The following is a 12,091-nucleotide window of genomic DNA, read 5'->3' as shown; positions in this document are numbered from 1 at the left end:
GTTTTAGATGTGCTTCCCATCTCCAGTACAAAAGAATGCCATGGTCACAAGGCAGCATAATTGAAGGGGGGCAGTAGTTGCATGCCATTCCCTATTCACTACCAGTGTAATTAGTAACTGTATCTCTGCTGTACAGAATTGTACAATAACAATAGAGAAGAATAATTTTTGATTACAGGATTACAGGATTCAAATGCAGTCAACAGAGTCAGTGCAAGAATAAAGGTAAAAAGTAATGGGTACAGAAACCTGTGTAATGTACTGATGTTTCATATTCTTTCCCCCTCTAGTGGTACCATAGCTGTAAATGAAAATCGCCTGTTTTTTCACCAATAGTTTATTTGAGATGCTTACTGGGTTCAGGAATTGTGGCTTGGTCTTTCAAGCACTAGTGTATTCTACCAAAGAGATGACCCATTTGCTTCATATGTCTAGCCCCACTCTTCTTACCTTTTTAGTAAACAATCCTAGCAACGAAATTCTTCTGCATAAGGTGGAAAGAAAAAAAAAAAAAAGCCAACAACAACAACAAAAAACAGATAATGTAGTTACTTTGCAGTCTAAGAGGAAATGTCCTATGACATTTGCTACTCTGTGTTAGGAGCTGTGTCAGGATCCTTGTATCCCATAAGAAAGTGCTAGGAAATTCCAGCAGTTTCCTCCAGACCTTCCTCGTGGAGATTAGGCAGGTCTGAAGGCAGGAATAATTCTCACTCTCATTTAGTGTTCATGAGACAGAACAGTCCTTCTTCTACACTGTTGAAACATCTAACTGGTGGCAGAATCAGTGAACCTAAACAGCATTTCAAAAGAGAAAGAACTGGAGAGAGAACTGTATGCAGGAAACCAACAGAGTTGTGCAGAGTTCATTTAATTAAAATAATTTAAGGAAAATCTAAAAGAATCATTCTTGAAGATGGTGATAACTAAACTCTACATATTCCTCTCTTTTGGGATGGAGGGAGAAGAATTGCTAGAAAGTGTCCAGAAATCAGATTTTCCTCTTAATCTTTGAATTTCTTAAATTTTTCAACAGTCAAAGGCAGGCACTGTGTAATCTTCTATACCCTCAATACAGATTCTTTGTGGTTTTAGCTGGTACAGACTCAGTAATCTTTATAATGTCTGGTACGATGCTATGTAGCTTAGAAAAAAAAAAGTGTTGATAACACATCAGTTTTAGCTGTTGTTGATTAGTGCCTTACAGAGCCAAGGACATTTCAGTTTCTCAGCTTCTTACATTGTCCTGCCATCATGGAGTCTGGGACAAAGAAGGAGCAGGGGAGCTGGGCAGGGTCAGAACCAGGACTTTTCAGCTGACCTGAAAAGTCCAAAGGGATATTCCATACTATATGACATCATGTGGAAAAAAAAACTATAATTCTATGGGCAACTTGGCTAGGATGGGCTGCAGCTGACTGGGGGTCAGCAGATACTGAGAAACTGATGTACATCACTTATTTTATATATATATATATATATATATATATATACATGTACATACATAATTAGTGTTGTTACTGTTATTTCTCTCTTCCTTTTCTGTTGTCATGTGTACTTTTTTATCTCAGCTTACAAGTTCCACCTTTTTTTCTTATGCTCTCTGCCATCCCACTGAGGAAGAGGAGAGAGTGAGTGAAGGCCTGTGTGGTGTTCACTTGCTAGATTAAACCACAGCAATTGAAACTACTTACCTGCAATTGTGTGAAAAAGAGGCTTGAGGGGTGGGGCTTTCCCCTGAAAGTCATGATTATTCTTATGTTTCCTGTTAGTAACAGATTAGTGTTCTGCAACATTTGAACCATGCAGCAGATTGGCTCACCAGTCTTCCTTTTCTGATTTCGCAAGGAGACTTAGTGTTTTAGTTCATTGGAGCACATAATGATGCTACAAGGGAAACTCAAAGGCAAATGATTAATTAGTGAAGCTTTCATTCCCAGGGGCTATGCAAAGTATTTTCAGTTTAAGCATGGAATATCTTACAAGAACTTTAAGCACAGTTGCTGAAAGACCTTTTTACTTCCTAGTCATTTTAGCTGGGTCAAGGGAAAAAAACATATATATCTGCAGCTCATTCATAATAAAATGATTTAATTTCTATTATGCTTCCCAGCCTACACAAACTGTGTCAAAAATGGGAGGTTAACACTGGTAAGTAGGTAAGACAGGCAGGGACTTTGATTCAGAATAACTTTTTAGACAAAACTGTAGATTCCATGTCAGAATTTAGAAGATTCCCATTCACACAGAAAGTTTTCATCTTTCTGAATCAAACTAACTGAACCAAAATGATCTGAATGGCTTCCACATTTGACAGAGTGCTTGCCTATCGTACTAAGGCTCTTCAGGATATTGTGCTTTAGATGCTGCACGATATTTTGCTCTGAGAGCCTTTATGATATCTGGCTTGTTTGTTCTCATTCTTTAAATATTGTAAAGGAATTGGTATAAATAGAAAGATTCTTTTTTTCCTCCAAAAGAGTGGTCAGGCACTGGAACAGTCTGCCCAGGAATGTGGTTGAGTCACCATCCTTGGAGATGTTCAAGAAACGTTTAGATGTTGTACTAAGTGGAGAAATATTGGTGGTAGGTAGATGGTTGGACTACAGTTAGGGACTAGGTGACCTTGGAGGTCTTCTCCAACCTTGGGTATTCTATGATTCTAAATTAGGTGTGTATACATGCACATACTCATTCATACATAAGCTTATGCATAGCTTTGTGGTGTACACACACACGAAAACACCACAGCTACTCCCCACAGAACAGTAGTAGAGTGCATCTTGAATTCCAACTGGAAAGCATACAATAAAGGTCTACACTCATTTTAGAAAAATATTCTTTGAGTCTTCCCTTCAGTCAAATACCCTAAAATTTCAAATGGCTTCCAAGGACAAGGTACTCCCACAACAGAGTTCAGGGAAGACATTTAGCAAGCAATTAGCTCTAGTTTCAACATGTGAGAGGTAGATTGTGCTTTTGCAGTATAAGTTTCCAGTATTTCTGTATGTAGTGTAGGATAAGTTGTTTTTCACAAAGAAAGCTGCTGAACAGAGTAACGTTGAGATTGAGGCATTCTCACCTGGGTAGAATTGGCAAAAGCACAAGCTAAGGTAAATATGCGGGGTAGGGAGAACCTAGTGCATACTGAGCTTACCTACAAGGATGTTATGGAAAACAGTGTTAAATGCCTTTCCTGAAGTCAAGTTACACAACAGCCTCTGCTGTCCTCTTATCTACACAGCTGGTGTATCATAGAAGGCTACAGGATTGATAAAATACGATTTCCCCTTGGTGAATTCATGTTGACTTCTCCTGATTACCTTATTTTACACTAATTTCCCAAAAATGGCATCCTGAACAAGTTGTAATGGAACAACAACCTCTGGGACAGGGGTGAGGCAGACTGGCCTGTACTTGCTGGTATCCTCCTTCTTCACCTTATTGAAGGATGGAGTGACAATGGCTATCCCTCCAGACTTCAGGGACCTCTCCTGATGATAGAAAGAGTTTTAGCAATCACTCTTAACCAGCTCTCTCAGAACACAAAGGTGCATCTTATAGGGACCCGTGGAGTTAATTGCATTCATTTTGGCTGTAAATTCTCTGACCAGATCCTCCTCAACCAAGTAGAAGTTCTTCTTTTCTCCAGACTCTCTCTATTATCTCCAGGGCCTGGGATTCTCAGGGACAGCCTTGCACATACAGGCTGCATCAAAGAAGATGTTCAGTAGCTATGCCTTCTCAACACACCCCGCAACATTCCACAGCAAACCCGTATTTTCCCTACTCTGCCTTCTCCCTCAAAGATATTTTTTATGGTTGCCGTCTACAGTTTGAGAAGCTCTCCATAAACACCTAATCTTCAGCCTGCAATTCTAGATCTCTTGTCTTTTGGTAGAAACCAGAAGTAGCAAATCTGAAAAATGATGTCTTCTGTCTCTAGTTCCCACCTCTTCCTCCTACCTGTGACAGTGTTTCCTCCTTTGGTCTGGCTGTTGCTCTCAAGGCCTAGCTCATGTTGATAAAAAGGCCAGTATTTGGTTATGCTCAAAGCCTTATTCTTGATAGATGTTGACCATAATTCTGAATCAAGCTAGGTGCTGAAATAACTGATGGAGGACACCTGGTTCAACATCTAAGCACCAACTGAGCATGCAGGATGTACATAAACCTAGAACACTGATATCTGTACGAGTGATCAAGCCTACAGAGATATTTTCGGAAAACATGCAAGACAAGTAATAATGTCACCTCTTCAACTCCACAGAGATATGTGTTGTGATATGACAATGAAGGAAAGGAAAGAGTAGGAAAAAAGAGAGTAAATATACCTGCATATAATCTGAACTTCAAAGAAAAAATACACAAAACAATGCTCCAAATATATCAGGATTACCTCAAAAGCAGAGAATCACAGACTATCATGAGTTGGAAGAGACTCATGGGGATTATCAAATTTAACTCCTGGCTACACATCGGAACATCCAAGAATCAAGCCATACCTTCAAAATAGTCATTGTTAATTCATGTATTCCACTACACCGTTCACAAACACCGTTTGTAAAGAAGCAGTGATAAGAATAACCTGGAAAGAGACATCAGTCTATTCAAAAGACATGGAAAATCTCTTGCTGGAAGAATTAATGCAATATATTGTAGCTGACATCTGAATTTTCAAAAGCAGATCATACTGTAATCAAATAACTTTGAACCGAATAATAATTCTTGAAATGCAAATTATGTGTCAGATTCCCCCCTCTATAGAAATGAAATGCAAACTCCCATTGCCATATCCTATCTAAAGTACTTGGAGCAGAAAGTCTGATCATATTCCTTTCTTCAATCTCTTTTTTATTTCTTTTTCTATAAATGTGCCAGCGTACTCTTATGTTTTATAGAATCATAGAATCATTAAGATTGGAAAAGACCACTAAGATCATCTAGTCCAACCATTAGACCATCACTGCCATACCCATGTTCCTAAGTGCCACATTTACTCTTCTCTTGAAAACCTCTAGGGACAGTGACTCTACCACCTCCCTGGGCAACCTGTTCCAGTTCATTACCACTCATCTGGAGAACAAATTTTTCATAATATCCACCCTGGATCTCCCTGGGTGCAACCTGTAGCCATTCCCTCTTGTCCTATCACTTCATTACAACCTCCTTTCAGATAGTTGTAGAAAGCCTGACACTTTTCTTCTCCAGACTAAGCAATTCCAGTTCTCTCAGCCATTCCTCATAAGATTTGTGCTCCAGAACATTCACCAGTGTTGTTGCACTTCTTTGGGCATGCCTTAGAGCCTCACTGTCTTTCTTGTAGTGAACACAGTAGTTGAGGTGGAACCTCAGCAGTAGTGAGGACAGAGGGACAATCACCTCTAGTCTTGGTGACCACACGTTTTCTCGTACAAGCCAGAATGCCATTGGCATTCTTGGTATTTACACAAACTGTGCAAAGATCTCCTTGAGAGTAGCTCTGTGGAGAAGGATTTGGAGGTCCTGGTGGGTGAGAAGCTGGACTTGAGCCAGCAGTGTGTGCTTGCAGCCCAGAAGGGTAACTATGCTCTGGGCTGCATTAAAAGAGGAGTGGCTAGCAGGGAGAAGGAGGTGATTGTCCTCCTCTACTCCGCTCTTATGAGGCCCCATCAGCTAGACTGTGTTGACAGCCTTTTCCTCATCCACTAGCCTGGTCACTTAGTCATAGAAAGAGAGCACTGACTCTTTGAAGTGTTACTGACTCAAATAATAACAATGCTCATAAAGACATCCTAGGTGAAGAAACATGGCAGGTAGCAGCAAGTCACACTTGCTCCAGAAGGGTAAGGTGAGCTAAGATCAGTCTGTAATGGAGCAAAGAAGTGAGTGATACCATCAACATGGTGCAGAGTAGCAGGTTTTGGTCAGGATCAGGGCCAGAGTTATCAGGGTCTGACACAGAAGCACCTCAGACAGACAGTAGCAGGAAAATAGGAACACAGATCCTGGCTGTTATGGACCTGCCCAAATAACTCTAGTAACGGACATATGAGTTAGGAAAGGACAAACTGAGAGTTAACCATTGTATAGGAATGCCAGTAAGGAGAGGAGAAGATAAGGGTTAACCATTGTACAGGTAAGCAGGATGTGAGGCCAGATAAGAAAAGAACATCTCAAAACTCTATTGTAAACTTGAAGAGACATTACACAAGGAACGGGTCAGGATCAGGTTACTTCTGTTGAAGCCAATAAGCCTTCATCCTATGACCACTAGGAGACCTCCACTGCCCACAGCGCTTGTGTAAGAGGGAGGGGCCATATGCTGATGCATTCTCGGAAATGTAATGAATATGTATACGAATTCCAGGAAAATCATTGATTATGTATTACTTTGGCCTTTAGCGGTACCAAACTTTTGCCCTATGTTGTACAAGTTAGGTGGAATGATCTCCCTTGCATCTGGTGTCTGCGTAGCACTGAATAAACCATACCTGCTTTGTAATCTTACTTGGGTTACAGAGTTTGATTCCGCACGTCACACAAATGTAAAGGCATTGCACACCTTTGGTAGACCCTCATATACAGGAGCCCTCACCTCTGACATTAGGAGCAGGAAGAACAGCCTGAGTTAGCGTAGGTACACATTTGCCTCAGGCACATACTATGAGTGTCGTTTAAGGGATAGAAGAATATGAACATCAGTCGCAAGGAATATAGGAAACAGAGCAGAGTTGTGAAGAAAGATGTGGGAAGCAAAAGTACAAGCTAAAAACCTGAGCCACTTTGTGAGTAGTAGCATTAACTGAAGAGCTAATTGAGCTGTATCTTTATAATAACTTGTGTGTAAAACTTCACAGGCTCTGATCCTTTTTTTCTTTTTTTCTTTTTTTTTTTCTTCTTCCTAATCCTTCTTTAAGGTTACAGAAAGCACCTGATTTTTCCAACACTAAGTGTGTGTCAGGGTTAAATCAAAAAGTGAAGGATTGGGGATAGCAAAGGGACACTGAAGTAATGTTACAAAGGCAAGTCTTATTTCTAATAGTTGTTTGCACTCTGTGACTTGGTATGCAAATAATTTTATGAAGAGGACTGGGTGGGAAAACAAAGATACAGCAGGACTCTCTGAGAATCGTGATAGTTCAAAATTCACAGCAAACCTACGAGTCTCAGAAATAATGAGCTAACCTGGGAACAACTACAGAGTTCTGACCTGTAGCAGTAGAGTGCCACAATATTATCATGGAACATCATTAAAACTTGTATTCTAGAAACTTAAACACAAAAGCTTTTACACACTGAACAGATTTATTCCTTGCCTATAGGAACAAAAAGCTCACTTCTGCACACTGTTTTCTAATAAAAGGATATTGCTATTTCCCCAAGTTGCACTGCAATAAGGCAAACTCAGAGGAAAGCAGCAGAGGTACAGCATTTCCATCATAACTGTCTTTTTCAAATGGGTCATGATGTTTCCCCACAGCTGCAGTCCTGAAACTTTAAAAGAAGCAAACTCTGCATGTTTTGTCTCTGAGCTGTATGTAACTTGTGCCACAAACTTTTCTTTTATATATATATAGTTCTTTTCTGTTTTTGAAAATGCCCTGAAAGAAGACACTGAAGTCCTTTCAAAGTAATCCCTTCTCTGTTCCCGATCTATTCATATTCATAGGCAGCAATTAACAGTGAAGCAGAGAAAAAACTTACCAGATACTTGAGTTTCCATCTCGTTGAGAGGTTTGGCTTCTAGCTTCTAGTTGCAGCAATGCTAATAGGATGTGGCTGTGCTGATCATGTGCACAATCTGTTTCTGCACCAGCTTAAGCTGTGTCAAGCTAGCAGCTATTTCCATTCTTGCTTGATCCTGCTTTAAGCAAACCACAAACTGAAACTAATTAGCCAGACCTTCTGTTTTGGTTATTACCATCACAGAAAAAACTGTGGGGGGAGGTGGAGGCAAAATTCCTATGACAGGAGAAGCCATTGAAATTCTCTGCTCGAACTTCAGCATCTTTTCCTCATGTTCCTTAATACCTCAGCAAGAAACATAACATTTTCTCCTAACTCCTCAGAAGGCAGCTGAATAGAGAAAGGGGAAAAAAAAATGGGGCTCTGCAATACTCCGAGAAAGCTGTTATTTCAAGGATTAAAATTAACTGGGAGTGGTTTCTATGCGTAGGAGTTTCTGTATCTTCAGAGCTTTGCAGTGCTTTCACAGAGGAGGTAAGTGTGGCAAGCTTTTAATAAGGTTGTATCCCAGCTATATTCAAATTACTGCCTGGAGGCTACACTGCTTGGATCTGTCATTCATGCATGAAAAAAATCAGGGGATTATTTTCTAATTAAGTATATAGTCAGACCAGATGATCAAACTTACTTAGCCTTCAACCTTTGATTTAAATTGTGTTGTATGTGTTGGAAATATCCAAATAATTTTTGTCAGGACGGTATCTCTGATAAAAGCAGATTTTATTTGCGATTGCAATGGCGGATGTCCCACAAGCAGAAGCATCCCTCAGGACACAATGACAGCTTTTTATACCTTGTTTCTGCCTTTGCCTATCCCCCTCCCCTGTTTCCCCATTGGCTGGGTACTCCACAATTTTATCAAAGTTTACATTTGCTAATTGTTGTGTTATGTAGTGTCAGCCAGTAGCCATCCTGTTGTTTCCAAGATGTCTCAGTGCTTTTCTTGTATTGATATGGTGATTTTCTTCAAGGTCTTCATTAAACAAAGAGCACTAGGGGGCGGGGGTGATGCCAAACCTTCCCAATGTCTCTTCAGGGCATGCCATGGCTTGTTCTCTGTTTTTTCGTGCAGGATGTTCTCCCAATGTATATGATAGAATATACACATATACTCTTATATACTGAACGTGCATTCCTAGAGAAGGTTCGTGTAGAGGATAAGTGAGGCAAACTATCAGAGACACCCCCCCCCCCACCCCCCCCCCCTCCCAAATAAAGTAGAAAGACTCCCAAAAAGAACTATGGCAGCGGAGACAATGAAATGTCAATAAATAAATATAAACAACATTTAATTCCCACAGGTGCAAAATTGTTACTGACCTTCTGAGAAAGGACTTATATTTTTTAACGATAATTGGAAGAAGCTGAAATTATACGGTATTCAAATCTTTATCTTCTTTCAACTTTACCTATGTCACTACAACAGTTTTAGGTCTGCTTGTCTGTTTTAGTGAAAGAGGGGGAAGTGGATTTGTTTAATGACAATAACATACAGTATTTCCAGTGGCATACAAATTGGGATTGCATATTGTGTTGTGAGCTTTATGAATACTGGGCATTTATATTACAGAGAGAAGAATGATGCAAGTCATATATGTATACCACAACTGAATTATCACAGTGTGTTTATATGGGAAGCAGTGCAAGTTGTCATATCCCAGTACTTGGCCCAGGTGTTGTAAAACTTCCCCAGAAAGCCAGAGAAATACATGTGTTTGTTGTAATCTGGTGTTTGTCTTTCTAATGAATGTTTCAGGCAGACTAAAGAGACTGACATAAAATTTCATCCTGTTAATAGGTTTACTTCAGCTCAATTGAAGTGCCACTTTAACAGTTTAATTTGTAACCTAGACACATACCACATTCCTGATTTTATCTAAAAGGCAGGGGGGTCAGGATTTTTGACTATGTCTTAACAGGTTAGTTCTGTGCTACATTTTAACTGTTCTGTGCTACATTTTAACAGTGACAAAAGCAGGCAAATAATGATTAGTCATTCTCTTGGTGAGAAAGGGAAGATGAGTACATTAGATGTTACAGATAACTTTTTAATGCTTGCTTTAGTATTCACATAGAATAATGTCTTCAGATACAAAAAGGTTAAATCACATCATTTTTCTTCATTTCTTCATTTGGAATGGCATTTCTAAGTAATACATCAACAGATATTAAATATTTTTCCTTCTCACCCTGCTATAGCATCTTGTGTTAATCTTGGATCTTCACTTAGAGGCAGTTATGAAGCAGTAGGCATCCTGAATGCCACAGCTTCTGAAGTGATTATTCTTGAAAGTATTAGATTGCAGAAATTAAAAAAAAAATGAAAATTAAAAACTTTGCTATGTGATGTTCTCTACCAGGAAGGATGCTTCTTTGCATACAAACACATGGACACTAGTTTTGAGATGATGCCTGTTTTTTTGTTTTTGTTGTTTTTGTTTGTTTTGTTGTTGTTATTTTTTAATTATATGAGAACCTCATCCATTTGAACAAATGAATCCCTCTTTGCTTGCTCACTTTGATCAAATGCCAGAACTGTACAGGTGTACACCTGTATTTCATAAAACTGTAAAATCATTAGATTGGAAGGAATCCTGAAAGATCATCTTGTCCAGCTCCCCTGCAATGTAGAGGGACATCTACAGCTAGATAAGGTTGCTCAGAGCCCTGTCCAGCCTTACCTTGAATGTCCACAGGGAGGGGTATTCAACAGCTTTGTGGTGCTTCGCTATCCTTATCATATAGAACGTTTTTTTATGTCCAGGATGAATCTCCTTTCTTTTACTTGAAACCATTTCTCCTTATCCTATCACAACAGACTCTGTTAAAAATTCTATCCCCCTCTTTCATACAGGTCTCCTTTAGATAATGAAAGGCTGTTATTGGGTGTCCACAGAGCCTTCTCCAGGCTGAATAGCTCACACTCCCTCAGCCTCTCCTCTTGGGCAAAGTGCTCCAAGTATGTATTTCGTACATACTTATATAATATATATTATATATGTGTGTGTATATATACATATTATATATTATAATACATCTAGTACAGGTAATAAATAATATACAAAGAAGGCAATATGATTGAAAACAATATCCAGTTGGTTAAAATGAAGATGGGTTTGAGTTTTGCTTTTTGTTGGTTGTTTTAGGACAATTTTCATTAGAGAAAATCATATCTAAACAACATTGTTTACTGTGGTAGGTGAGTATGGTGATAATCAATAGTGCAAAAAACTGCAAAAAATAATCCCAATGCACCAAATTGTGTTTCACCTGCTGTAGAGGATCTTAGAAGTTAGTGAAAATTACCAGAGATATTTTAATAATAAAGAAGCTTTATAAAGACTCCTTCCCAAATCCATTTACTGTTCATATAAACCTATCTTGTAGCATGTCTGCCAATCAAACTGGTCTAAAGTGATGAGAGATGAAACACTGGTGGAAAGCCAAAGATAGCTCAAAACAAGACTTGCAAGATGTATCTGCAAGTTAAAGATAATGTTCCTCAAAGCCTAGATTTTGCAAGTAAGTGTTAATTGTACGATGAAACTGGGCTGTGCAAAAGGCATTAGTAACCTGCAAGGAGGGAATGCAAATCTATTTTATAGAATCATAGAATCCCCAAGATTGAAAAAGGCCTCCAAGATCATCTAGTCCAACTGTCCATCTACCAATATTTCCCCATTAAACCATGATCCTTCATACCATATCTAAATGTTTCTTGAATGCCTCCTAAGGACGATGACTCTACCACCTCCCTAGGCAGTCCTGTTCCATTACCTGACCACTCTTTCTGGGAAGAATTTTTTGCTAATATTCATCTGAACTCCCCATGGCACAAATTGAAGCTATTTCCTCTAATCTTATCACTAGCTATGTGAGAGAAGAGGCTGACTCCCATCCATCACAAGCTCCTTTCAGGTAGTTGTAGAGAGCAATAAGGTCGCCCCTGAGTCTCCTCTTCTCAGACTAAACAATTCCAGTTCCTTCAGTCCTTTCTCATAAGACTTGTGCTCCAGACCCTTCAACAGCTTCGTTGCTCTTCACTGGGCACACTCTAGGGGCTCAATGTCTTTGTTGTAGTGAGGGGCCCAATATACAGTATACAATGCATGGCTTCACCAGAGCTTAGTACAGGGGGATGATCACCTCCCTAATCCTGTATTTTTAACACAATCCAGAATGCAATTGGCCTTTTGACTACCTGAGAACACTACTGCCTCATGTTCAGATAAATGCCAACCAGTACTCCCAGGTCCATTCTTCCACACAGTCTTCCAGTCATTCTGACTCACACCTGTAGCACTGCAAGAGGTTGTTGTGGCCAAAGTGCAGGATCCAACACTTGGTCATGTTGAACTCCATC

At 39.5% G+C, this 12,091-nt stretch overlaps 1 protein-coding gene across 1 annotated transcript in view; it reads right to left on the bottom strand.

Moving 5' to 3' along the window:
* Positions 1-7,781, bottom strand: part of ANO2 (anoctamin 2) — a 175,356-nt gene extending 167,575 nt beyond the window's left edge. The window contains exon 1 of the mRNA XM_052690528.1: positions 7,687-7,781. The gene's annotated coding sequence lies outside the window, so the exon portion shown is untranslated. The remainder of the gene's footprint in view (positions 1-7,686) is intronic.
* Between the last annotated feature and the right edge of the window lie 4,310 nt (positions 7,782-12,091).

This window comes from Tympanuchus pallidicinctus, unplaced genomic scaffold (genome assembly GCF_026119805.1).
Source record: "Tympanuchus pallidicinctus isolate F22 unplaced genomic scaffold, pur_lepc_1.0 scaffold27, whole genome shotgun sequence".
Lineage (NCBI taxonomy): Eukaryota > Metazoa > Chordata > Aves > Galliformes > Phasianidae > Tympanuchus > Tympanuchus pallidicinctus.
The sequence above is the reverse complement of the archived record's forward strand: the minus strand, read 5'-3'. Positions and strand labels throughout refer to the sequence as shown.